The 24,476-nt window shown below is 41.2% G+C and overlaps 1 long non-coding RNA gene across 1 annotated transcript in view; it reads left to right on the forward strand.

Moving 5' to 3' along the window:
• Positions 1-22,984, forward strand: part of LOC135312868 (uncharacterized) — an 83,592-nt gene extending 60,608 nt beyond the window's left edge. Inside the window, exons 5-6 of the long non-coding RNA XR_010372486.1 lie at positions 20,171-20,330; positions 20,429-22,984. This is a non-coding gene — a long non-coding RNA (uncharacterized LOC135312868). The remainder of the gene's footprint in view (positions 1-20,170; positions 20,331-20,428) is intronic.
• The last annotated feature ends 1,492 nt before the right edge of the window (positions 22,985-24,476 follow it).

A 24,476-nucleotide genomic window follows, 5' to 3' on the forward strand; every position in this document is an offset into this window, starting at 1 on the left:
GTGAAAATAAACAGTGACGCGAAGTGTTTGGGTTTTACTTGTTTTTTGGCAAACAACCTGGCCCTGATTCACCTCTCACTTAATTGTATAAGTGCTATAAGCGATAAAGTCAGATCTCATCATCTGGAAATAATAAAAGAATGAAAATATACTGTGGAAATTGTAATGGGGTCTTGACCACAAGAACGCAAGCTTGCAGTTTATCGGTTGAAGGATTTCTGATAGGCACTGGCCTTCTCCAAGGTAGTGGCAGGAGATTCTCTGGTATACTTTGAATCCATCTTTTTTTTTACTATCTGTAACCAGACTCATACACAGGAGATAAGATCAGAGAAGACCTCATGTTGTGATTAAGAGCTCATTGAACAGGTCTACCAAAGTGCCCACTGGGGATCCCATCTTAGAAGAAGAGACCAGAAGAGCTTGGCATGGTTCAGCAATACAATGAAACCTGAGGGAAGACAAGGTTACTTTCCATAAATACACTAAGGAGGAATAGAGGAAGAAACACTAGGAAGAGGAGAAGTTTAAACAGATGGGAAATATTGTTACAAGGAGAAATAGTTATAAACAGTCCAGTAATTAATTTTAACTTCAAGGCAGAAGGTTGTTTCGAGGTCAGGTTTCCTTGAAGGCAGCAGGTAAAAATGGGAAGGTTCAAGGTGGAGCCTGGTGAGTGCGTGCACACTGTAGGAGATGGGGCTTATGAGAATGGGGAGTCACTCTGTGGCACAAGAGCATCCTTTTAGTTTCAAATTCCTCTGCATTAAATCAGGAGCAGTTCTGATGAAGACCCTGTTTCACCAGGCTGGTAATAGGAAGAGTGTATCATTCTCTCCCCTATGAAGAATCACTTTAGTGTCTTTGCTCTGATATCCAGGTAGCCTCAGAAAACCTGTCTGCCACCAGAGGAGTGAGCAATTCCTAAGGAAACAGGTATGTCCCACCCACCCACATGCATTTTCCACTCCTCTCTGTATCTGGGATACCTCATATAAAAAGTGTTGACAGCTCCAGTAGGGATTTTACAAGAGATTACTATTCATATTCCTCAAGGACCAAAAGATCCACATGGGAATATTTAATATAAACAGTAATAGTTTCCCACATCTTTGTTTAAAGAATAGTCTGAGGATTTCTAAACTTCAGGATCATATTCATTCCAGAAGAATGGTTTCACTTATAGCTGTATAAATCTTTCCTTTACTTAAATGATTACTTTTTTGCTTGTATGTGAATATTTGAATACAATATCCAGGTAATCAAACTGCCGTGAGTAGTATAGGTAACTCTTACCTCATCTAGTTTTACTTTACAGTGAATGACCTGAGCTGCAGAGATGTTTAGCTATCTACTATTACAGGGTGAGACCTGCCAGACTTCCAGGAAACACAGTGGCTTTTTTTTTTTTTTTAATAAAACAAATTAGGAAAAGATTTCCTTGAGGTTTTGAGATTGGACTTGCAAAGAAATCCAGGGCTGAAAAATTAAAGTCCCAATTCCACCTGGGCTGGGCTCTTAATTGCAGTGATTGGGCTGTGGAACTTAGTACTCTTGAAACCCCAGCCTCGCTGTTAAGTGCCTAAGAAGGAGCTGTCAGATACTGAGCTGTTTGGAGTACCTGGTCTGAAGCGTCTAAAAGGCCATTTCTCTTAGCTTGCCTTTGGGATATTCTAAATGCCTTTTTGGCCTCCTTAGCACTTTTAAACATTCCTAACTTCCTTAATAAAGCCTACTGCTATATCACACTTGTCACTACTAGCCACAGTGTGATGTAACACATGCAACCTCCCTTGGAATTACCAAATGCAGCAGAGGGGAGGAAAAGCTATCGTTTTGTTAAGAGATAATGATACAGTATTGCTCACTTCTAGCATTCATGTGTCAGGCTCACAGATGACTATGAGCCTGGAATACCTTTATTTCCTTCCGTTTGCCTGCTGATTTCTGAGATTTTAATGTGTCAGCTCTTCTCCACAGCCATGTGGGCTTGAGTGCACCAGAAATGAAGAGTTACTGGACAGTAGAGTGCTGCATATTAGCTATTCATGAATCATTTCCCCACTCACACATATCTGTATTCTGAGTTTCTATTTTCATATCTATGCACTCTGGATAAGTTTAAGCAATGCTGACGCGCTCTCCTGGCACACTGGTTGAACATTTGTGTCCTGCTGTGTTCCTGAAAATAGAAAGGATGGATGAAAAATAGAGGTCATAAGCCACTGCAAAAATTAGTGCCTGTTCTTTCACAGCTATAGTTAATCATTCTTCATAAAAAAGATGATACCTAAAGTTAACAGTAGGAAATTTTGATAAAATTTCCAGCCCATGAGTTCTGAAGAGTCTATGAACTCAGGGAAAATTTCAGACACAATTGAGACATCATAAGCTTAACAACTCTATGTGCACTACAGGGGTTTTTTTTTTAACACATAGTGTTCCTTACATTCATTTATGACTGTTCCAAGAAACAAATGATGACATAGGTTGTGCTACAATTGATTCTTCCGAAGTGGGAAGTATGCATAGTATTATCCAGTTTAAGAGATAAAGTCAGAAGCAGGAGAAGAGCCAAACACTCTTCTGTTTGTACCTCATGAGACCATGACAAAAATAAAGGGGGATCACTTGTTTGGAAGACTGGGGCAGAAGAGTCTTTTGGGTTCTTGTTGGCTGCTACGTTTTGTTTCTCAACGAGAAATGCACTTCCATCTCTGTGTTTGAAGCTTTAGTTTACTATTACTGGGCTCAAGTCTTTGATGTCAGGAGGAAGGGAGCAGAGACATTAGGACATAAAGAACCTCTTCCACTTGCCAGGTGAACTACAGAGGCCAGAACCACTTTCTTCCTTTCTACACAAATGATACGTTATGTTCTCTTTGGAGAGACACAGGAAGGGAAAGCAGCTCAGCATGACCAGTGTCTTCCCTCACCGGTGCAGTCATTAAAAAAGAACTAAATTTAAGTAAGTTACCTCTACTTAATGTTAAATAGTAGTTCATTCTTTAGAAGCAAGGCATTGGTTTTTGTAAAAAGGATGCTTTACATGAACAGAGACAGAAATTCTTTCTTGAGTGTTCATACAAAGAATACATTGATCTGATTTTTCCATTTCCTAGAATTCATGAAAACCAGAATAATACAGCTTTCTGGTATTTTGTAAGAACTAAAAAATTAAAAAAGACCAACAGGTAATCTAAATTCATCCAGTTAGATGTTTAGACTTGTTACATAATGTCAGAGCTGGGAGAAAAGAGATAACTTCCAATTCATTGATATTTACTTTTTCAGTAATCAAGTGTGTTATTAGCGCCAAAGGCAAAAAGCCAAAGTATAAGAAAGCGTTCACCAAAGGGGCTACTTTGTAAAGCTTGGCCAGTATCGGAAATAACTGGTGTCAAGCGTCCTTTGTGAAGTGAATCCCAGCAAATATATTATCTCGTACTTGTTTCATCCTCTGAAATTGTGGTTTTATTGTAGTTTGCAATGGGCAAAGTATCTGTGTATTCAAGACTTCTTTCTCTTGATCATGTGCTTGATAAAAGTTTTCATAACTGGGCTTAGCTGTTTTATTTGGGTTTATGCTTCCCTTCTGCAGCCTCCCTTCTTATTCTCCTCTCTGGACTATTAACAACTTCTACTCCGAGCACAGCAGTATTTATGGTGTGCCCTAAAGGACAGTGCCCCTTAAAAACATATTAATAAAGTTAGTACAATCCTCAAGTACAATGAGTTCAAAAGAAAAAACAGTCTGGAAATGAGCTTTGAATGAATGCTTTAGAGTCATTATCTGAGGTACACTGGCAGTCTCTAATGAGACATTTGTAATTTAATTGTGTCACGGAGAGACTATAAATTTTCCCCAGAGCCCACATCCAAGTTTTTTTTTCCAATGAAGATAAAGTAACACACATACCAAAAATCTTTTGAATACACTATAACTTCTTCCAAAAAGATAAAGAGGGCCTATATACTATTTATGTCACTACACTCGGTTGCATAACAGAGCTTACAACAAGTAAGATAGAGGGCAAGAGTCAGTCTATAATCATTTAATAGTGTATAATTCTTTACATTTCTTTTTTAATCACATGATAATTTTAGGGGACCAGTTCATATCAGTACTAGAAAAGAAGAAGAAAAATAACAGGACTGCAAATGGTTGTTCTACAGAATCTTTATATGGGATTACGCTGTTTTTGATGCTTCCTCTGGGGAAGAGAATGTTCTAATACTGCATGACTAAGCCACTCCTGTGTCAGATTTCTACAGCTTTGGGGAGAGAATTGTAAAGGTTTTTATGCCTCAATCCATACCAAAATGCTGCCTACTCCCTCCAAGTTTCCTAAATAAATTAGGACAAGCGTGTCTTTCAGATATAGAAATAGATTGTGCAATACACTCCCTTGATCACACCCAATAAGCCCTCTGGGTCCCTCAGCTGGAATGGTGTATTTACTTCTCTTGCAGATTTAAGCAGGTTTTTATGCTGCGGTTCTGTGTATTAAATTGTGCTGGACATAATCTCCAAAGTTCCAGTGTGTTGGGACAACTTTCTCAAGCATTGAAAATTTTTTAAAATGGAAGTGACTTTTAACATCAAACTTGAACTTCAACAGATATCTAAGCATTTGTTTTTTAGACAAAAGTAGGACACACAACCCAGGGGTGGGGGATAGAGGAGGATGAAGAATATTTTATGTTCTAATTCTATGGCAAATATCGCAAAAATACCAAGTCCTACAAGAACCTGCTTTTGACTGTTTTCCTCTGACTTGTTTCTGTCACTCAGTCTGGATACTTGAGAACTGTGATCTAAATACAGGACAGGGAGTGATCATTCTCATATTTCAATTCTGTCTTCCACATGAACTGTCTCTGCATTTTTAGGAAAAGATATTTCACACTGAGATAGCTTTTCAAAAGGCATTCTGAAATTTCTCATGAAGTCAGTAATGTCAGCCCAAGAATCTGAAGCTGCCACCCTTGTAGATGCTGTTCACAGTGCAAGGTCTCAGATGAGGGACATGAAATTCCTCCTCAGAAGCAACTCCAATATATTTTTTTCTAATTTTGGAACCATTTTAAATTTTTTTCACACCCAATAACTTATTTATTTCTTATGCTTTCTGCCATCTGAAGGTGAATATTTTCATCAATAAACAGCAACTGGTTTAACCAAAGAATCAGAAAAATAATCTCCATCTAAAATAGTTTTTTACTGAAAATGAGGTGTAGCAAGATCCCCTCCAAGCTCCATAGATAGTATGATAATCATATTTATTAGGTAACTATTTAATTTTCTCTTCCAGAAAGTACATACAGATTGCAGTAAAACACTGCTGAAACCTGAAACAAGATAATGAAATCGTTATGCATAGGGGTATATGAAAACTGATCAGGAAAGATCACGGCCATTTGACCATTTTGTTCCGATTCTTCATTGCCTAATAGCTTGTAGAGTAATTTCCAGGCATGTATAGGGAATATAAAACTGAGGAATGCAGTCATGACCACTGTATTTCCTATTAACTTTTAGTAAAAATAGAAGACTATACATTCTAGTCAGTGCAATGTGTTAGGCTTCACATTGCAGTAGCTAAATGAAATTTTATGGCCTTAATTTTGCAGGAAGTTAGTTTGCAATTTTTCCTTCAGGCCTTAAAAATCTGGGAACTGTGAAGTAAATTACTGTATTGCATTCAAGTCAATGGAGATTGAAGTTCTGCTGCAGCTGGAAGGGATAGGAATTTTCAGGAAATACAGTACAGTATACAGCAGAAAAGGAATGGGTTGTTTCAAATAAAAAGTTGTGTGACTTGTTGCTAATTCCAAAGAAAGAGGTTACAGCTTGCAGATGAGGCATGGGCTGTAAACTATTCAGGATGACTTTCATTGCTCAGAGGGTATAATTAAAACGATGAAGCAAACTGCCAAAATCTACAATAGAAATAAATAGTGTACACCAGGTCAAAAGGGATCTGGACTCATTTCTGGAAGAAGAGACAATGCACAGCTGTTAGCTTGATTTTTAAGGGTGAAGATGATCAGTTGCTATATGAATTGATTGATATTTCCTGGGCATGTTCTGTTAGGATTTAAAGTCTTCTCCCAGACCTCCATGTATCATTATTTCTTTCTGGCAGCTGCATCCATCCAGGAGCAAATGTCTTCCATTGACTGGAAATGTATATTGTACAGTAAAAGTGCTGTAGTTACCAGAGAAAATACCTTGGTGCAAAGGAATTTTTCCATTTTTGCTGTGACATAAGTCAGATCAGGGAAAAGAATGATGGGTAGCTAACTCCACTGTTGGGAGTCTTGTCTCCCCTTTAATCATCATGGCAGTGCCTAGATCTGGGAGCATGTTTCTAACCAATTGCATACACACATCCGTGCAAATAATATCCAAGCAATTGCATACACCTTTTGAGTCTCACTGGCTCTACAGTCTCTAGTGTAATGTACCATGTGAAAACTCAGAACAAGCGACAAGGGGACAGGACTGGGGATAATCTGAACAAATGACACTGCAGCTGTCCATGAATCCCACCTCAGTAACTCACCCAGCCAAGCCTAAAAACACATTATCATCTGAAATGGATAGAGGCAGGAGTAGGTAAAACTGAAGGGCTTTAGAAAATCTGAGGTTTACAAACTTCTTAATCCAGTAATCCTCCCAATCATATAGTACCACTCAGACGTTTCATCATCTGTAAGAGAGGGGATTACCGCTTCTACAACAATTATGAAATCACTAGAACAACTGATGTGACTTCGAGGAGTGTATTTCCACACTCCTCAAAGAAGACATGCTCTTAAGGAGGAGGTATCAGGGTGAGAAGAGATTAAAAGCATTTGGGTGTATTGAAATAATTCTTGGAGCCCTCTATATTAAGCTGAAAGGCTGAAGGCTAAGGAGCCCTGCCTGCTCCATAGCATGCCTTGAGCTCCCATTTACATGGGGCTGCATACGACTGCTCCATCCTTTCAGCAAGGCTCTCTTCATGAGGCATAAGCAGCAGGCACAGAGGAGTTTGCAAGGTGGATTGCACCCCTTCTTTTCACCCTCTGTAACACGGAGCGGAACCCACTTTCACAGTACCAAACTAGGGAGGCTGAGTCTGAAAGCTGAAGGGTTTTTTGCATCCTAGTCAAGTTACCTGGAACACTGACTACAGTCCCACATGAAATTTGCTTACACCAGAGCAGCATCACAAAGAACGTCCAAGGCTTTCTCTGCCTTCACCAGCACTGTGGATCCAGTGCAAAGAGGCAATAGCTCCTTCTGGCTTAGCCCCAAATTTACAGGGCCCTGGGAAAAGAAAAGCAGCATGTGGAGGCAGCTCCTGTGGCTAATCCTGGTGCCATGCAGCCACTCTGTTTGATACCTCTTTACTCAGAGGAGTTTGTAAAATTTAGGTCATATTAGTATCCTACCTATATATGGAAAAGGACCATGGATAACCAGTTTTGCTCCTAGGCTTTTTTCAGCATAGTCTGAGTCACCCTCATTAGATGTAGGAGCAACAGAAATAGAAATTTTCACTGAAATAGACCCAGGGAAGTCATCACAGTCTCAGTCTTCTCTCCACTCCCTCCCAAGTTCTCATAGGTACTGCATAAATACAGCAGGATATTGTCCATACTTCAAAGGGGCTTTAATCTAAATATCATCAAAGATTTGATAGCAATTCACATGTTTCAAAAATCTTCCAGCTTTGCATGCCACAATCATTACTAGTGGTGCGGCTCTGCTTAGAGCAGCTTGAAATGTGCAGGTGAAGAAGCCTGTGGGGCTGGGTAACATGTACAGCCCCTGAATGCTCTTGGGGATTGATTTTTAAGGGACTTCCTGGTGTGTGTGATGTGCTTCTGTCCCTATTTGTAACATCTGCCCACCAGCTCTTTGAATATACCGTTACTGACTGGAAGAAGCCACCTCAAAGGGGCAAACAACACAAATTACAAACTGTGTTGTTCAGTTATCAGATGGGTGGCTGACCTGTGACTGTTACCACTGAGCACACCTACACTGGCTTTTAGCGAACATAGTTGGCTTGAATGAATCGATCAGCCTTCCTGTCCTTGCCCTATTTGCAGAATAACACCTGTAAACATGACACCAAACAGTGTATGGGTTTCCCTGATTTTCATTTATTATTCCTCATGTCCACAGTGTTTAGTGAATTATCCTTTGTAGTTCAGGACTGACCCCTCATGAGACAGATGAGATCTGGATTTCCTTGGAAATATCTGGCAAACTTTCCACTGACTTGAATAGAACTGGGATCAGTTTCCCATTGCTGGGATTTTGTGGGTTTTTTATTTGTATATTATTTTTGTTCAATATTTCCTGTTCATAGCATATTTATGGAATGTCTTAATAGAAAATAATGCCTTGGTATGAATCTTTCAATAAGCCTTGGTGCTTTCTTTAAGATACTCTTGCTTGTTTTGAGGTGTTCAATGCAAATTGTGCAAGCCTCTCTTCTGCACTGAATTTACCAAATCAAAGAACAAAAAAACCAGAAAACCTGTAAAAGAGACACTAAAGTACTGCAAACAGATTGAATGTTTCACTGGTCTTGCTCCCATTTCAGCTCCAAGCACTTTGGCAAATCCTGTGTCTTAAACACCTGGCCCACTGCCTTGGCTGAAGAGAGACGGTTTTGTGTGTCAGGCCTCTAGGTTTCAAAATATCTTTGTGTCAGCACCACCTGGTTTTGGTGGTTCATTGATCACACGTAGGAAAAGATCCTACAAAGTCCTCTAATACTTTAGAAAACTTTGCAGTGAAAGATTTCTGCAGATGTGGTTACTGCTCCTAAATGATCAAAGGGAACATCAGTACTGTTTTATGGAGCTGGTGTTATGTAATAGTAGAACTTCACTTACAAAGTCTTAATTAATCCTAACTTGGAAGTGCTTGCTTTTGGTACTCCAATATTTAAGTTTGTAGTTCTTTTAAAGCAGGATTTTAGATTTTTTTTTTCTTTTTTAACAGATCTTCCTTGGTTATTTTGTCCCATAGTCCTAGTGTATGGACAACATAGAGAGCTGGAATAATTCTGAAAAAACGTTCCTGGGACCATAGTCCAAGTGGACAGAGCATTGAGATTGGAAGATCCATAAGAATACTCTCATCTACCTTTGCTTCTGAAAGGCTGTTGCCACTCCTCTTTCAATTCACAGGGCTATCTTTACTTGTCCATTTTAAGCACAGTCAGGGCTCCTATCTTGCTATCTAGGACTTCCTGGACTAGGAACTATGTACAGATGAATATGCTCCTCCCAGGAGATGTCTGATCTGCAGGTAGATTGCACATGTGCACTAAATCTGAGGCTTTCCAACTATACCAGTCTTTGTGCTTAAGTGTAAATGAACTGTATAGCTCAAGTGCAATTAAATTGATACTACCGGGAGCTGTTGGACTCACAGGGAGGACTGGTGCAGCTGATCTGCTCTTCCACTGCCAAGGAGGCCCAGAGCTCTGAAACATGTAGCAGTTAGGTAGGAAGGAGCACAGAGCTGCTTCCACTGGCCTGCCAGATGCCCAGGAATCCTGAACAAGTCTAAAAATCCCTACTATTCTTCCTAGACAACACTTCTGAGTGGTAAAACGGTTTTCATGGTGACCTTGTCCACTTCAGTGCTCAGAATCTCCTTGTTGGACTGAAGTTTCTGGGGAGCTGTGGGGCTGTGCCTCAGCTCCTCACCTCCTCCTGTGTAAGGGGGGTTCACAGGTTTCTGATCCTGTGGACAAAGGCTGCTGAAGCTCGTGGTAGCTTCCCAGTCACTTCTCTGGGGTGGGGATTAGGCTGGTTGTTTCGGGGATGGGAGTTTGTCCATTTGTCAAGAGCACAGGAGGGCTGCAGGAGGAAGAGAGTGGAGCTAATGTGTGTTGCTCTTTTTCTGTTTCTTCCACATGATTGCTGGCAGATGTGACCCATGACAAATCCTTGAAATATGGCTGTGCAGACAGAGATGGGAGAGATCCAAGGGTAAAAAGCCTGTGCTTGGGAGATGCTGTGCTGTGACGGATTGCATGAGTTCAGATGTATCTCTCTCCCATCTCATGTTTGCCATTGCTTACTTAGAGAAAAGCAGAACTGCCGAGGAGGATGGCTGGGAAGGGCTCGTTTCCTTACTCCCGAAGCCTATGGAGTGGGGAAACACATGCTAGTCCAAACACTGAGGCTCTTCTAACAATATGGATCATTTGAGACTGAGGAGTGGAGCTGAAATGACAGAGGTAGTTTGTGCCAGAAGTGCATTTTTTGTGAATGCTGAAATCCTGACATTCCTGGCTAGCCCAGTATAAATATGGCCACCCAAGTGCTGTGGCATTATTTGAGTTCATCTGCTGAATAGCTGTTATGTGGTTTCTTTGGCAGCCCAGTGATTCCCTGAACTGACAGAAAACCACGGCCTCACTCTCTATGGCTGCTGCCACATGGTTGTAAGAAAACCCAAACATGCCATGACCCTGTGAAAGCACACTGGCCTGCACATCCCCGTCGGCGTGTGGCTTGCTAACAGCAATTGAAGGCGAGCGTGTGCGCGCACCCGGCACTGTATCTGGCTTCTCTCCTCCCTGCCTGCGTGGCTGCAGCGAGGCCCAACCTGGGAACTGATTTCTCCATCCTCCCTCTTAAAACACAAGCAATTTCTCACAACTGTAACCAGAGGAAGAGGCAGCACATTTATATTAACCTTGCACTTGGCTGGGTGTGTTTATGCTTTGTTTCTGAAAGCTGCACTGGGCACTTTAGTAGCTCAGGACAAAGTTCAGTTTGTACGATGCAAAGAGGGCTGTGGGGGAAGATGACCTGGAGGTTGACACCGAGGCTCCTCCCTGGGAATTTTTTTCTTTTAATATTTGCAGTTTGTTGTAATCTGGTCCCTCCCAAAGGAAATAATTTGCTCTACACAATGCATTTTATAAGCTTCAAAGAGAAGCTCTTGCTTTGATGGGATGAGAGAGAGTAGGAACCGCAATATCGCACAATGGCAGAGAGAATGTCATAACTTTCCCTTCAGATCCAAGGCAGGATTTTTCAAGACAGGAAGGAGGAAGCCTTTTCTCTAGCTAAGCGATGGCAAAATAAAATAACAGCACCCTTGCTTGAACTGAAGAGTAAAAGTCAGTGGAAATGCAGTGGAGGCTGTGTACCGAGAGCTCATGGCCCTATCACTCCTTCAGACGCTCACCCAAGCTTTTCACACTGCTCAGGAGATTTTAGTCTCTAAAGTCATAATATCACCATAATAATATCAGCATACACTGTTTTTGTGGTTAATGGATTGCACTGCTGCATGTCAAACCCCACGGCTTTATATAGCTTAAAGCAGTGTAGAAATGCTGAAGTGAAGGAAGCAGGGAGTTTCACTGTCTCAGCCTAGTAAGCAGGCAAAATTGCCAAACTATCAAAATGATTTAGAAATGTAACCCCCCATTTATTTAGGGCCAAGCTGATTAACCTGAAAGGAGCAGCGTGTCCTTGTGAGTAAGCCACTATAGGGATCCAAGAAAAGATAATTTAACCCTAGCTTAGGTGTCAGCGCTGCAGCATGCCATTCAGCGGCGCCCACCTTTGTGAATAGGGCTTACACTTCTGCGTTGCTTGGGCATGAATGAAGTCTGTTACTCAGCCAGCATTTACCGGGGTGGAGAATAGATAAAGCCCTGCACTAAAGCCTCCGCAGGCAGGAGAGAATGCTAGCGGGGAGCTGGGGCAGCACTTGCGTCCATTCTCACAGCTCCCTTGGCTGGAGCGGGTCCAGCCTTTCTAACCTCCAATTACCTTGCTCAGTCCAATCCCACAGCCCTTTCTGTTTGCTTAATGCTCTCCAGCAGCTTTGAGATAATGGGGATGTTGCTGGAGAGAACGGGGCCAGCTTGGGCCTGGCCTCGCGGCTCTCCAGCACCAAACAAATCTCCGTATTCAAACACGCTGGGTCCTTAAGTGGGCCATGATGTCTAATGCCAGTGGGTCAGGACTCAACTGAAGGTTACTTTTGGAGACCTGAGATGCCTGCTCATCACCTAGCTTTTAGCAAAGTCTGGCCTAATTTGATCATCTCGGGTCTGTGCTGGCCACCGAAATCTCAGTTGGTGTAGAAAATGCTCTTCTGCTCAAAAGAAATTGAAATGAGTGTGTCAGAAATATCACATGCATGCAGGTATGCATGCACATATGTAAGGATATGTATAAACTTTCCCTTTGAGAGCCGTGTTGGGGATGGAAAGGTTTACAGGCCCTGCAATGGAGCAGTGCTGTCAGGCAAGAGGAAAATAAGAAAGTGCAGCAGCTGCAAATCCTCATACAACATCTCACTTAAAATGTCATGTGTGCTACTTGGTTTAAATTGTCACCCCTCCAGCAACCACAAACAATGCAGAAACAGCAGATGTGTTTTCTATTTAGAATTAAACAGTTTATCTCAACCACTGTCATTGTTACAGAGGGAAAATAAATAAATATCCATGTTAATGTAAACTTCAAAAGGTACTTTCTGGCATGAATGGCTATTCTGAATCCAGATTTCACTGAGAAAACTAGGATTTGACCACAGATTTTTTTATTATTATTTTATTTTTTTTTTCCCAATAGGGATGCTGGCAGCCTAGCATGTAGTAAAACTTAGACTGGTCAAAAAGATTTTTTGGCCAGATATAGCATCCTATAACTCATGTCATTTAGACCTAATGGTCCAGAAAATTTAAGTAAACATCATAAATGCCTTTTGTTATTAAACTTTCCATTCAAACATTTTGTTTAACTCTTTCTTAATGGAGAGTAAAGATGACATTTCAGGCATATATTTGGAGATGTAATAATCCTAGAGTCACCTCACTGATGTTTAAAGATTTGCCACAGTCTCAGCCTAGGCAAGCACTCAGCGAGAAGAACAATAGCTGGTGTAAGCATGTTCTCTGTAGAAGTTAAGCTGATGATGAATTTGACCTTTAGAGGTCAAGGTCAATTTATTATAGAACTCTTAGCTTTATAAGTCTATCACAGAATCACAGAATCACAGGTTGGAAGGGACCTCAAGGATCATGTAGTCCAACCTTTGTATAGGCAAGAAGTATCTTTAGCAAGAGTGACCATATGAATATTATTGCATCCTTTTTTATTTTTAAGAGGAGACAGTATTTGTAAAGGGTTTTGTTGAGTGATGTGGTTGGGATAGGCCTTAGGAAAATACAGTCCTTTTGTACAAAAAACAAATATACAGCTTCATTTATTCATCAATGGCCTTTTACATCGATGCTTACATTTAAGACACAAAAACAAAGCATAACTCTGTCTAGTTGTGAAGGTATTTTGACTAAATGTGGCTTGATTTGTTTCCACAGCCCAAGGAAGGTTCCAAAGCTGAATATCACTGCATTCTTCTTTGTGTGTGACATGGCCTTCACCAATACCTTTCTAGTGTTTGATTTGTAGCCAATATTTTAAGACCTCACCAGCCAGCTTGTTTCCAGATTTTATATTTTTACAAAGAGTTTTTTGTCTTTAGGCAAGCAAACACATAAATGTTCCTGTTACTCTTCCTGCCTGAAATGGGCAGAAGAAAGGTACATGTGACCATCAATAAGCTGTAAAGCCTTAACTGCCAGTAGTTACTTCATGGTCTTGTAACACATTCAGTTCAATGCTTGTGCCTCCATAATTGTCACAGTCCTGCAACTCTTCAAGACTTCTCAGTAGTTAACTTGATGTCTGCAAACAATGCAGTCACCAGGACAGGCCCAAAGTCCGTGTTAGATTTTTGGAATGGCTACAAGCTGAAGAAGACACCGTGGAACACACCATCCTCTGGGATCCCTATAAGAAAGGAGCATTTTGGGAGCTGCATAGTTGCCAAGTGGTTAAGATCAGAAGGGATCATTAATTCTTCTGGTCTAGGTGTTGAACTCAAGCACATGATCAAGATTCAGCAACCCTTTTCCCATCACAGAGAGCTGATCTAAGTCAGCTGTCTTGCCCTCAGACAAGTTCAGTCTCCAATGTTTTGGGGGGAAGGAATAGGAAGCCCTCCCTCTGGACAAGATGACGGGCAATTGGCACCAGTTGAGTGTTGCAAGATGATTCCCTCCTCACCTTTCTAAGCAATTGCCTCTAAACATGAGATCAAATTGCAGCCCTTAATACTGCTCAATATAATTTCTCTGTGTGAGGTACAAGCACTTTACCTTCTCATCTGCCTCTGTTAGCTATTGTGAGGAGACGTAACATGCGAGTAGGCAAGGGCAGAGTTGGTTTCAAGGAATCATTGTACATGCTCGCTGCAGTAAATCTCCAAAAATGAGTGAAATCCTTTGGAATTAAAGCATTAAGACTTGGCTGGGCTTTGGGCATCTCTGTTAATTATTTTCTGCCAGCCTATCCAATGTGGGCATCAGAATTTCTTCTGTCTGTCTTGACTCCTCTTCTGGTTTATGTGACTTGAATATAGATCAGAAAGACTTCTCCAAATGTGGTGTTGCACCTGAATAGTTTTTCTGGAACAGCAATCCTGGATCAGCATTCCTAAATAATCCCATGAGCAGACAATTTTAATGTGCAATAACAAGGTCTACATGTGGAATTACACAGAAATAGTGTGTTTAGTTTCCCACCTGCATTTGTGCCAAGCTAATTTTCAAATGTAAATGCTCCCTGAGAGGTTACATATTTACCCAGAGGAGGAAATACATTCCTTTATTATAAGACTGAACGTGTACAATTGAAGGAACATGTAATACAAATGGAATGAACAGAAAAATGATATTAAATGGGAACTGGAGAGCTTAATTAAGTGCGCCACTGAACTACTAAGGCCTTGAAGTTCTTAATATTGGTTTGTGCATTCATACCCATCAGCATCCATAAAGTCTCCCAGCAATTGGATTATACATTTGCATCTACAACTTGTTCTTCTGAGTTATAGCTTGGAAATATTTTTTTCTGATATATATTGATATTATTCTGCCTCCCAGCCTTTAGTTATTGACTAAAGTGTGAGTGAAAGCAGACTGTGGAAATCAAAACTAAAGAGGCAATTTATTTATTTTTAAAATGTTTTTGCACAATTTAAAATTGATTTATGGTAACCTGGGCACTTGAGCAGATGAATTTGAAGCCAGTATAATTTTCTTATCCCTTGCTCATATTTTCAGGCAACCTTATTTGAAATAGTTTTAGGCCATCACTCTACAGGGATCTTGAGGTCAGACCAAGAAACCTTCCAAAACAATAAGAAGTTCATATTAAAACAATGCTATCAGATAGGAAAAGTAAATGCTAATGTTATCTACATGTCAGAGAGCGTGGATAAATTCTTGCAGCACTGCTCTGCAAAATGGATTTGCTTCCTTGCTATGGAAATCATGCTATTTCTATTAGCCTCAACAGAAACAAAACCAGATTCTGACTCAACTATTTCTGTTTAATAAAGAGAAAAAACCTTTTAAGGGCTAGAGAATAAGTCACAGCAAATTATCTGGTTTGGTTCTTTTCCTTTTTGTGAACTGCCTAGGAAAAACAAATTATTTGCCGAGGCTATTTTATTTTCTTAGCTTGTTTGCTACATTAAATTACGCAATTATTTATGCCTCAGAGCTTCTTTGAAGTATTTAAGTTGTGTTGATAACATTTTTTCTTACAGAGATCATGCAAAGTTTCATTGTCTTGATGCAATGAATAACTCTCGGACTGCTGTTTCCACGGCTGACACAATCAAATATGCAGTGTACTTGATTATTCTCTGATATCAAATAAAATATCTAATATTGCATTTACATCCTTTTCTCAGTGAATGGTAGCAAATTTATTCAAATCCAGATTTATTCAGCTGAAAAACCATGACCATGAAGTCGGCCAAACTTAATCTCAAATTAGTTCAGTTTTATCTAAGTGTCTACACAAGCAAACTAATTGGTAGTAAGTCTGTAGCTCCAGGCAGTACTCCCTCTGTCTCAACACAGGGCATATGCCTCTATGCAGGTCAATCATGTTTTGTTGAACTCATGCCAACCAGATAAAGGTGTCTGTGAGGCAGACTTTGAGGTAAGACTACATTATTCAATTTCATCTTTTATTTATTTTATTTTTAATATTTTTACCTATATTTTAAAACAGATAGAAGTAGTAGGATTCATTAAATGCTTCTCGAAATCTTTTCTTTCCAGTGAGTGACAGTGTCTTAAAGAAAGGTCAAGAACTATTTCACCACTGCGATGTTATTTCTCAGGAATCACAGGGTGAAACCTTTACTTTCTGCCTGGGAAGACAGGCTTTTCAGCCTCATGGCTATAATGAAATAACTGCTTAAAAATCTGGTTTCCTCTGAATCCTGCACCCTGACTCATCTCACAGCCTCATCCCCAGCTTCAGCCCTCTGTATGTCCCTTTTAGGGATTTGATGCATCCCTCCCTGGCAGTCATTGCACTCCTTGCTAGCCTCTCATGCCCAGAGTTTTGCTCAGGAAAAGAAATTTCCCTTACATTGAAATGGCTGCACAGCCAAGCCAGAGAGAGTGGAGCTCTGTGCACCTCCAAGCAGTGGGAGTGAGGTGGGTTAGCAGGTGTTTAGAAGCAGCAGTCACAACTTAAGAGCATACTGGCTAGCTACTCCCTCCTCCTAAAAAAAAAAATAATTAATAAAACCCCAAAGAACGTAATTTGGTTCTGATTTCTTTTACAGAAAATTTTTAATAAATTAATCCAGACATCTCCAGAGCTCTTTTTCCTCAATTGATGATGGGAAACAAAAGGGTCATGACCATCTCTGTGTAACCACTTGCCGTTATCACAGGAAAATTATTGGTTTTGAAACGGAGGAAAAAGTTCTTTTTGAGAAAAGTGGAGACAAAAGAACTCAGGGAAGATGCAAGTAGGGAAGAGGAGGAAAGAAGGAAAGAGAGACTTTGAAGACTAACATTAAAAGATGTTCATTGAAGGAGGTGAAAACCAGGGATGATGCATGTGATGATCACGAAAAGGGTTGTCAAACATTGGAACAGGCTGCCCAGGGAAGTGGTTGGGTCTCCATCCCTGGAGGTATTTAAAAGAAGGGTAGACGTGGTGCTTGAAGATATGGTTTAGTGGTGGACTTGGCAGTGATAGGTTAGGGGTTGGACTCGATGATCTTAAGGGTCTTTTCCAACCTTAATGATTCTATGATTCTATGATGTTACTTGCCACCCTTAGAATGATGTATGGTTATCAAATTGTTTGGTTATCAAGTGACTGAATTAATTAAATTCCAGTGTGGCGCAAGGATACTGCTGGGATGGTTGTCTTTTGTGACTTTGGCAGCTCAGGGTTATTAAGAAACACAAGACAGCACTTATGTTTTCCTGAGAAGTTTTCACTGGTGAGAAAACTCTATTTTGACTGCTTAGGTTGAAAATAAAAGAATTATTATAAAGAAAAAACTATCATGTCTCTCAGAATGAGGGTAAACATTGCTTGAATTTCTTTCAATATACAGACGGAAAAGGAAGGAAGCTTTAGCTGTGAACAGTGAAGAAAGGAGCTGCCTCAGATCTCAGCCAAGAGAGGAATGAGTTGCCTTCTCTGCTTTGGCTTTCTAGGGTCTGCTGCAAGTGACTGGGGGGTTGTTTGACACCAACTGCCAGTAGTTTGCTATGGGGTTTACTCATTGATTTGACATTCCCAAACCTTTTAGGGTATCTTCTGGCTGATGCACTTGGCACGTATTTACAGATGCAGTTACATTTAAGACATGACAACAGCAGCATATGTAACTAGTGCAGCCATAGACCTTTGTTTTACTCAGCTTACTATATGGTCTGACTGTGCTTTTGTTCCTCACCACCTGGCAAGCCATCATCACTACAGGAAACATTAGCAAAAGCCACGTCAGTCATGACAGATCAGGTACAGTGTTAGGATGGTATTTGCTGTCTCTGGTTGATGCAGAAAAGTTGGTCTCAAACTGAAAGTAGAAGTATATGCAACTAATGAGCATAAAAATGGAATTAAACATTTAGACTGGCTGGCCTTACTGGAATTTTTTCCATAGTGAAATGAATACCTGCAATTGGTCTTGTTATCTATGTGGTTCATGGCCGCTGTAATCAACCATCCCATGCAGGGTTTGGCCATGATCCTCAGCATATTTTTGGTTGGGGTAATGTGCAACAGGCTGTGTGGGATACCAGGTATCTATGAACCAAGAGCAGAGTCCTTGCAGTGACTTCTCTGGGACATTCTCCTGGTCTGAAAGATGCTGTCTGTTTCTGTTTGTATCATAAAGGTGCTCTCATTAGAGCCCGCAAAATCTTGGAAGAGTGAAAGAAGTGTTAATTCCCATCTTGGTTACCTCTTCAGCTTTAAGCTGGAGCACTCCAGCTGGGGTGAAAGGCCTGTTCAGTGTCCTGCCTTCAGAGCTTACTGGAACCTGTTCAGTTTTTGAAAAGCTCAGGGAAAAATACTGTTTCATTGCAAATTAGACCATTGAAGGACACAAAAATGATAAGATGAACTTCTGACTTTGACTGAACTTGGAATACTTATCTCCCACAGCTCTATTAATTTTCATATGTTATTATTAATTTCACCATTCCTTTAAATACACGATGTTGAACAATAAGTAGCATCGTTAATTAAAAGCTAACGAAACCAATGACATTTCATACTCTGCACACAGCTATCTGCGTAAGAATGACTTGTTATTTCTCTCTGCATCTGAAATACAAATGATCTTTCCGTCTGGGTAAAGCAGTCAGGGACTCAACAGTACAGAGCTCCTTGAATTGGCATGGAAAATGAAAAGGAAGGGGAGAGAGGCCAGAGGAAGTAGTTCGGTGTTGTTTAGTCACAGCGGCAGCAGCCATCCCACAGGAAGTTTCTCTGGCCAAAAGGGAGAGGGGTGGTTCTCCTTCCACTGCTCTGACCCTTGCAGTGTTGCAGACCTGTCTGCAGGTGTTAGAGCCAAGGAATGTGTGGCTCAAGAAAGCCCGAGACATTGGAGCGAAGCAGTGAATCACACACCATGATTGCATCTGCAGTGGCAGCAACACTGCAGGCTTGGTGCTGTCTTGGAGAGGACTGACACAATGCAGATGGGCAGCAAGCAAACAGCTTTCAAAACCCTGATCGCAGCCAGCACTGCAGACTTCACTGCTCATTCAGTTCACCATGATTTCTTCACTGCAGCCTCCCTTGTGATTCAATCAGATACCGTATGCTAACCAAGCAAAGAATTTCGGCTTATCACTTACTAATACAGCCAACGTCAGGCACAACAGCCGGCCAGATACAGATGGCTGCTTCCAACAAAACTCGACCACAGGCTTTGCCCTGCACTTAGAAGGAGGAAGATTCTTCAGTAATGTAGCAGGGCCAAACTAAGTCTGTGTTTGGTTTTTAAAAGGAAAGCAAAATTATGCAGATGTAGAATTTTGGGAGGCCAGATGGCTTGTATCTGGAAGTGTTTATAATTTTTAATATTTTGAAACCAGATGTTGATGCACAGACAATGCTGGTTGCAGCCATAGGAAGCTGTGTTAGAAGGACACTCTCTAACCTTTGTTAAGAAATTACAATGTTTTGATCCACTTAAGATCAACTATTAGTACAGAACTGGCCAACCACTGCTGTAAGCCGTTACAAAAATAGGAAACAGATGCTCAATAGAAAGAAAGCGATCAGCCAGAGCATTCCTGATCTTTTTATAAAATGTAAACTTAAATACTTTATGTGTCCTTTAATGAACTGCTATGGAACGACTTTAGTAGTCAAAACATTTCACAAGATTACACAAAAGCAATTTGTCATTTATTAATATTTCCACAGAAGTGGTGTCCCTGGGAAAAAGGGCACAGAGGTGGCACATGCCAGGTGATAAATGTAAAGCATTTCTGTGACAAGAACTCAACGCCGATCTGATACTCATAAGACTGATGGCATTTTGATTGTAAGAAAGCAACAGCTTTTATCCCTCAAATAAACTGTGGCTGTGGGGGAAGGAACAGCCATATCTACATTATGTGGCAACATCTATAAATGTTAACAAGTATATGATAATGGATCATATTTGCAGGAAGGACAACCACAGCAGTGCTCAAAAACTGCGAACAGAGTAGAGATTTTGCTGTTGAAGCTCATTCTGTTGTTAAATTGAAGGATTAACTCTGCTTTTCAGGTTTTTTTCACCGTCTTGTGAAGCTGAGCGATCTGGTCCTGCCCTGTTTTCCTAGCTGAGAATGGTGATGAGTGGCAGGCCCATGCTAGTGCAGCGCCTGCTGCCTTCCTTAGAGCTGTGACTCCTGTGTTAAAGGATGGAGCTGGACCAAGACCCTGGAGTAAGTAAATTGTCTGAGTTCCCCATGTCCTCCTTTCTTTTTGTAAAATGGGGATAATAATGCTTCCTGTCTCCTGCTATTTTGTCACTTTAATATAGACCAATAATTGCAATCATTGCCAAGTTGCTTTGAAATTCAGTGGAGCCAAAACAGCACCCGTTCCTTCAAACCACATTATAGAGAGTGACTTGCTACTTTGAGCAATTTGGACAGCGGGATCCTCCCCTCATGGGGAAAACACAAGGAAGTTAAAAATGGAAAGACATCTTGAAGGTGTTTCTTAATATGCTGTGGAAACCAAGGAAGAATTGTTTAGATAAGCACTGAATTTGCTGCCTGTCCAGCCCACTTTGTGCTCTGCCCACGCCCTCGCAGGTTGGGGAACAGTTGCAAGGAGGCGATGGGATGGATGAGGCAATCTGATCTACATGGTCCTCCTGCGTTTTCTTCATTGTCTAAATGTCCTGGGGGAAAGGTAAACTCAACATAGACATGACTGAACATAATATAAAGTGATTTAAGATGGATTTAGATTAAATATCAGTAGAAGGGAGTGCGGAATAAGCATATTTGCTCTGGTTGTCAGTCAGGCTGGGCTCAGTTACCATAGTCCTTAGGTAACTAGTTCCAAGGTAACTCAGGCCTTCCATCCTATAACATAATCATGGGACAGGCTGACTGTCAACATAGCCTACACCTAACGGAGAGGCTCTCAGAGCTGCTCTTTGTTGTAAATTGCCCCTCTTGATTCACATTTTAAAAATGCAGTTTCTCTAACAGAGCAGCAGTAGTTTGTTGAAACATTGGACTCAATTGCTGCACAACCAAAATAACACTCCCCAAGTTCTCCTCCCCATTTAGCATGGCCACCAGTGTTTACTGTATGAATTCAGCACAACCGCAAACTGGATATTTTTTCCTTTTGTCTTTTCCCCAGCTTAGATGCGATTTGCACATAGGACAAAGGGAGGGGATACCTCCTTTGCATGTATTTTAGCAACCAAATAGTTTAGTCTTTTGTTCACAAACAAGCTGCTGCTTCTTTTCTCCCCGTCCTTGTTTTTGGAGGCTATCCCACATTTCAGCTCATGCTAACCAGAGCTATATTACATCTGGCAATGTCCCTGTGATTGCTTAGGCAGCTGGAACAAGTTAGATTGCATTGTTTCCTATGACTTCCCCTTGCATATCAGTTGCCATTACTCCACCTCTGCTGGAACGCTTTTCCATCTATGTTCTCTCCTTCTGTTCTCTGCAAACTGCCAGAAGTTTTCACCATTTCTTCATTTCCACTGTGAAGCACATAGAAGGCCAAATATCCAAAAGCAGACACTAAGGAAAATATAGCATAGCTTTTGGACCAAAGCAATACTGATTACAATAAATGCTACTGTACTACTTACTGCACTTGGGCCTGTCCCTGTTAAATAAGGGCATTTCTCTTTCCTGAGGGAGGACAATGTAAGATGCTTTTCAGTCATTCTTTTTTTAGTTTACAAACCTGAACACTTCCAGACAGTGGCCTAAACCCCAGGTCCACTGTTCATGTAAAGCAGAGGTGATGTTAGTAGGAAGGCTTTGGCAGATGATGACTTTGTGAGGGGCAGCTCCCCAAGATCTCTCTCCGTATATGAAGTGCTCTTTGTCTCAGGAGTGTTGATGTGAAGGTACATCCCTGTAAATCCAGCCTGAGTGAGCCACCTTCTCTGTCCTCTCTGAGAGCTGGGAGTGAATGAGAGAATTGGTTCAGTTTCTGTCATGAGACACAGCCACTAGTTCATGTTTCCCTCGTGCCATCACATGCTGCTTCCTCCTTCCCTGCTAGGTGTGCCTGCTGGCCAGAGGCCGGGCCCCAGCCTGGGTGGCCTTTGCAGCTGATGCTACCATAGTTCAAGTTATTGTTGCCCTGCGGCACCTGTCTAAAAGCCGCTTCATCACCCCAGTTTGCACCTCTGGATCATGGCTGGAGCTACCATGAAGGATTGTGTTTTTCCCTGGCAACACTGTGAGCTGTGGGCTGGAGGCTGTATTTCCTAATTGCGATCATTTATGGTTACAAAAGAAAAAAAGGCATTGCATTTGATGTAGCATGGGTAACGTGGAAGATGTATACATTTTTTATAAAGTACAGATACACCCTAACCATTAATTTCTGGTCCAGATTTGGATTACTATTGTTTATTTGTTAAGTGCCAACAATGTGCTCAGAGCTGTAGAAGACTCGAACTGAAGACAATCCCAGCCCTCAAGAACTTGGATCTGAAATTCTCCAAAAGCCAGAAGAGGGTTTAGATCAGGTGTTCCAGTTCAGGCTCATCCCCATTATGAAGTGGTGCTGAAAAAGTCCAGATGCTTAATAAATAATAGCTGCATTTTCTTGTAAAAATGTAACATTTATTGTAAATGACTAATTTTTCTAATGAATATTTTGGAAGTTACGTCCATGTGGAGAAACTATAAACTGCAATAAATTGCACAGGGGTTGCCTGTTGTTTCTAGGGCCTAAAAAGAATGGAAACTCTTGGCCAAGATGATGAAGAACTTTCAGAGAAGCCAGGGAGTGAGTGCCGACATGGTGTAATCTTAGGCATGCATTAAAGGTTTCAGGCTACATTATCTGTGTAAGTGCTGGGCAGACACGGACTGAGGCACCAGAGCCTGTTATAGCAAATAAATATTAAGGCTGTGAGAACAGCAAAACTCTGTCTCTTTCTAGCCATTCTCCCTAGGAAAAAAAAAAGGTTCGTGGGAAGAGTGAAGAGCGACCTACTCCTACCCGGTGAAGTACAGAGGAAGGTCAGGAAGGAAGGGGTTAACTTTCTGGTGGGTTTGGTTCGGCTTTAGGGGTTTGTTCTTTGCCCAAAGCACATCAGTCCTGTGTACTGCATTGCTCGTGCATGAGATGAAATCCTCAGCCAGAGAAAACTGGCACACAACGTGTGTGTGTGTGCAGGTTTTACTTTCCTCTAAACTTGCACCTCTGTTCCTGTGGGATTCTATGCCTCAAACACCTTGCATTTAACATAGAAAACACTCACAGTAGTTGACAGGAGGTGCACATTTATGAGATGTGTAACCTGCTTTAACCAGAAGCAAAGTCCTAGGTATTCCAGCCTCAAACAACCTATTCCTCATTACTACTCCCGTGACAATTAAACCCAGCTGTCACATGTGGCATGATCTGAAGCCCGGGCAACGTCCCCATTGATTTCCATGCCTTTTAGACCAAATCATCACCAGCTAGAGAATTCCTTAAATTTTAAATAAAGATTATTATTAAAACCAAAAATCCATCACCATTTTGCATATGTCAGGGGAGAAAGCTAACACCTGTTCTTGGTAATTTTATTCCAAGTTTGTGTGAACATTTTGTTCAACTTATTTTTCCTCCCGTATTCCCTTCTCTCCCCATCTCCCCAAAGCAGTCACCTCTGACGTTCAATTAACATAACTAATCTCTGGGTGGAAAAATTACATTCCATCGTGAATGTCTCTAGCCTAAAGCAGGGTGAGTGACACACCTGTGTTCTAGACCTACTGGGCTGTTTAGCATGGATAATAAATGAGTGGACGTGATTTGTTCAAGGAATGTGTACAATTACAGGCAAATACTGTAAACCACTCAAAAGCCTTTCCACCGGGACAGATCCTCCTGTCTTTACTCAGACAAAATTCCCACCACTTTCCTGTCTAAACACAACCTTATTTGCAGTTCAGGTTTATCGTAGGCAGTCGGAAGGGAGAAGAGGAGGGGAGAGGTATTGCTAGCGCTGTTGTGCTGAGAAGCTGAGCTAAAGTGGAGATAAAGAGTGGAATGACCCCTGGTGCTTTGGCTGGGAATTACTGGTCTTCAGATTAGCACCGAACTGCACTTCCACCGGTGTCCCACAGACGGTCCAGTGTGTTGGAGCAGCGACAGGCACAGAGGCTGCACACACAGGAAAAGCAGAACTTCTTTCGCATCTCTGCCTCCCAAGCTTTGGTTTGTTTGATTGGGAATGGTATTTTTAGCATCTAAATGTAGAGGTGCATGAATTTCTGCTGCTTTCCAACCCATATTGGGGTCGTTTTGGAGGAAAACAATTATGCTATTTCCTCCTTTAAATACCTTCCTTCTTCAGGAAAGTGGTCACTGTGTGTGGTTAG

This window comes from Phalacrocorax carbo, chromosome 3 (assembly GCF_963921805.1).
Source record: "Phalacrocorax carbo chromosome 3, bPhaCar2.1, whole genome shotgun sequence".
NCBI classification, from domain to species: domain Eukaryota; kingdom Metazoa; phylum Chordata; class Aves; order Suliformes; family Phalacrocoracidae; genus Phalacrocorax; species Phalacrocorax carbo.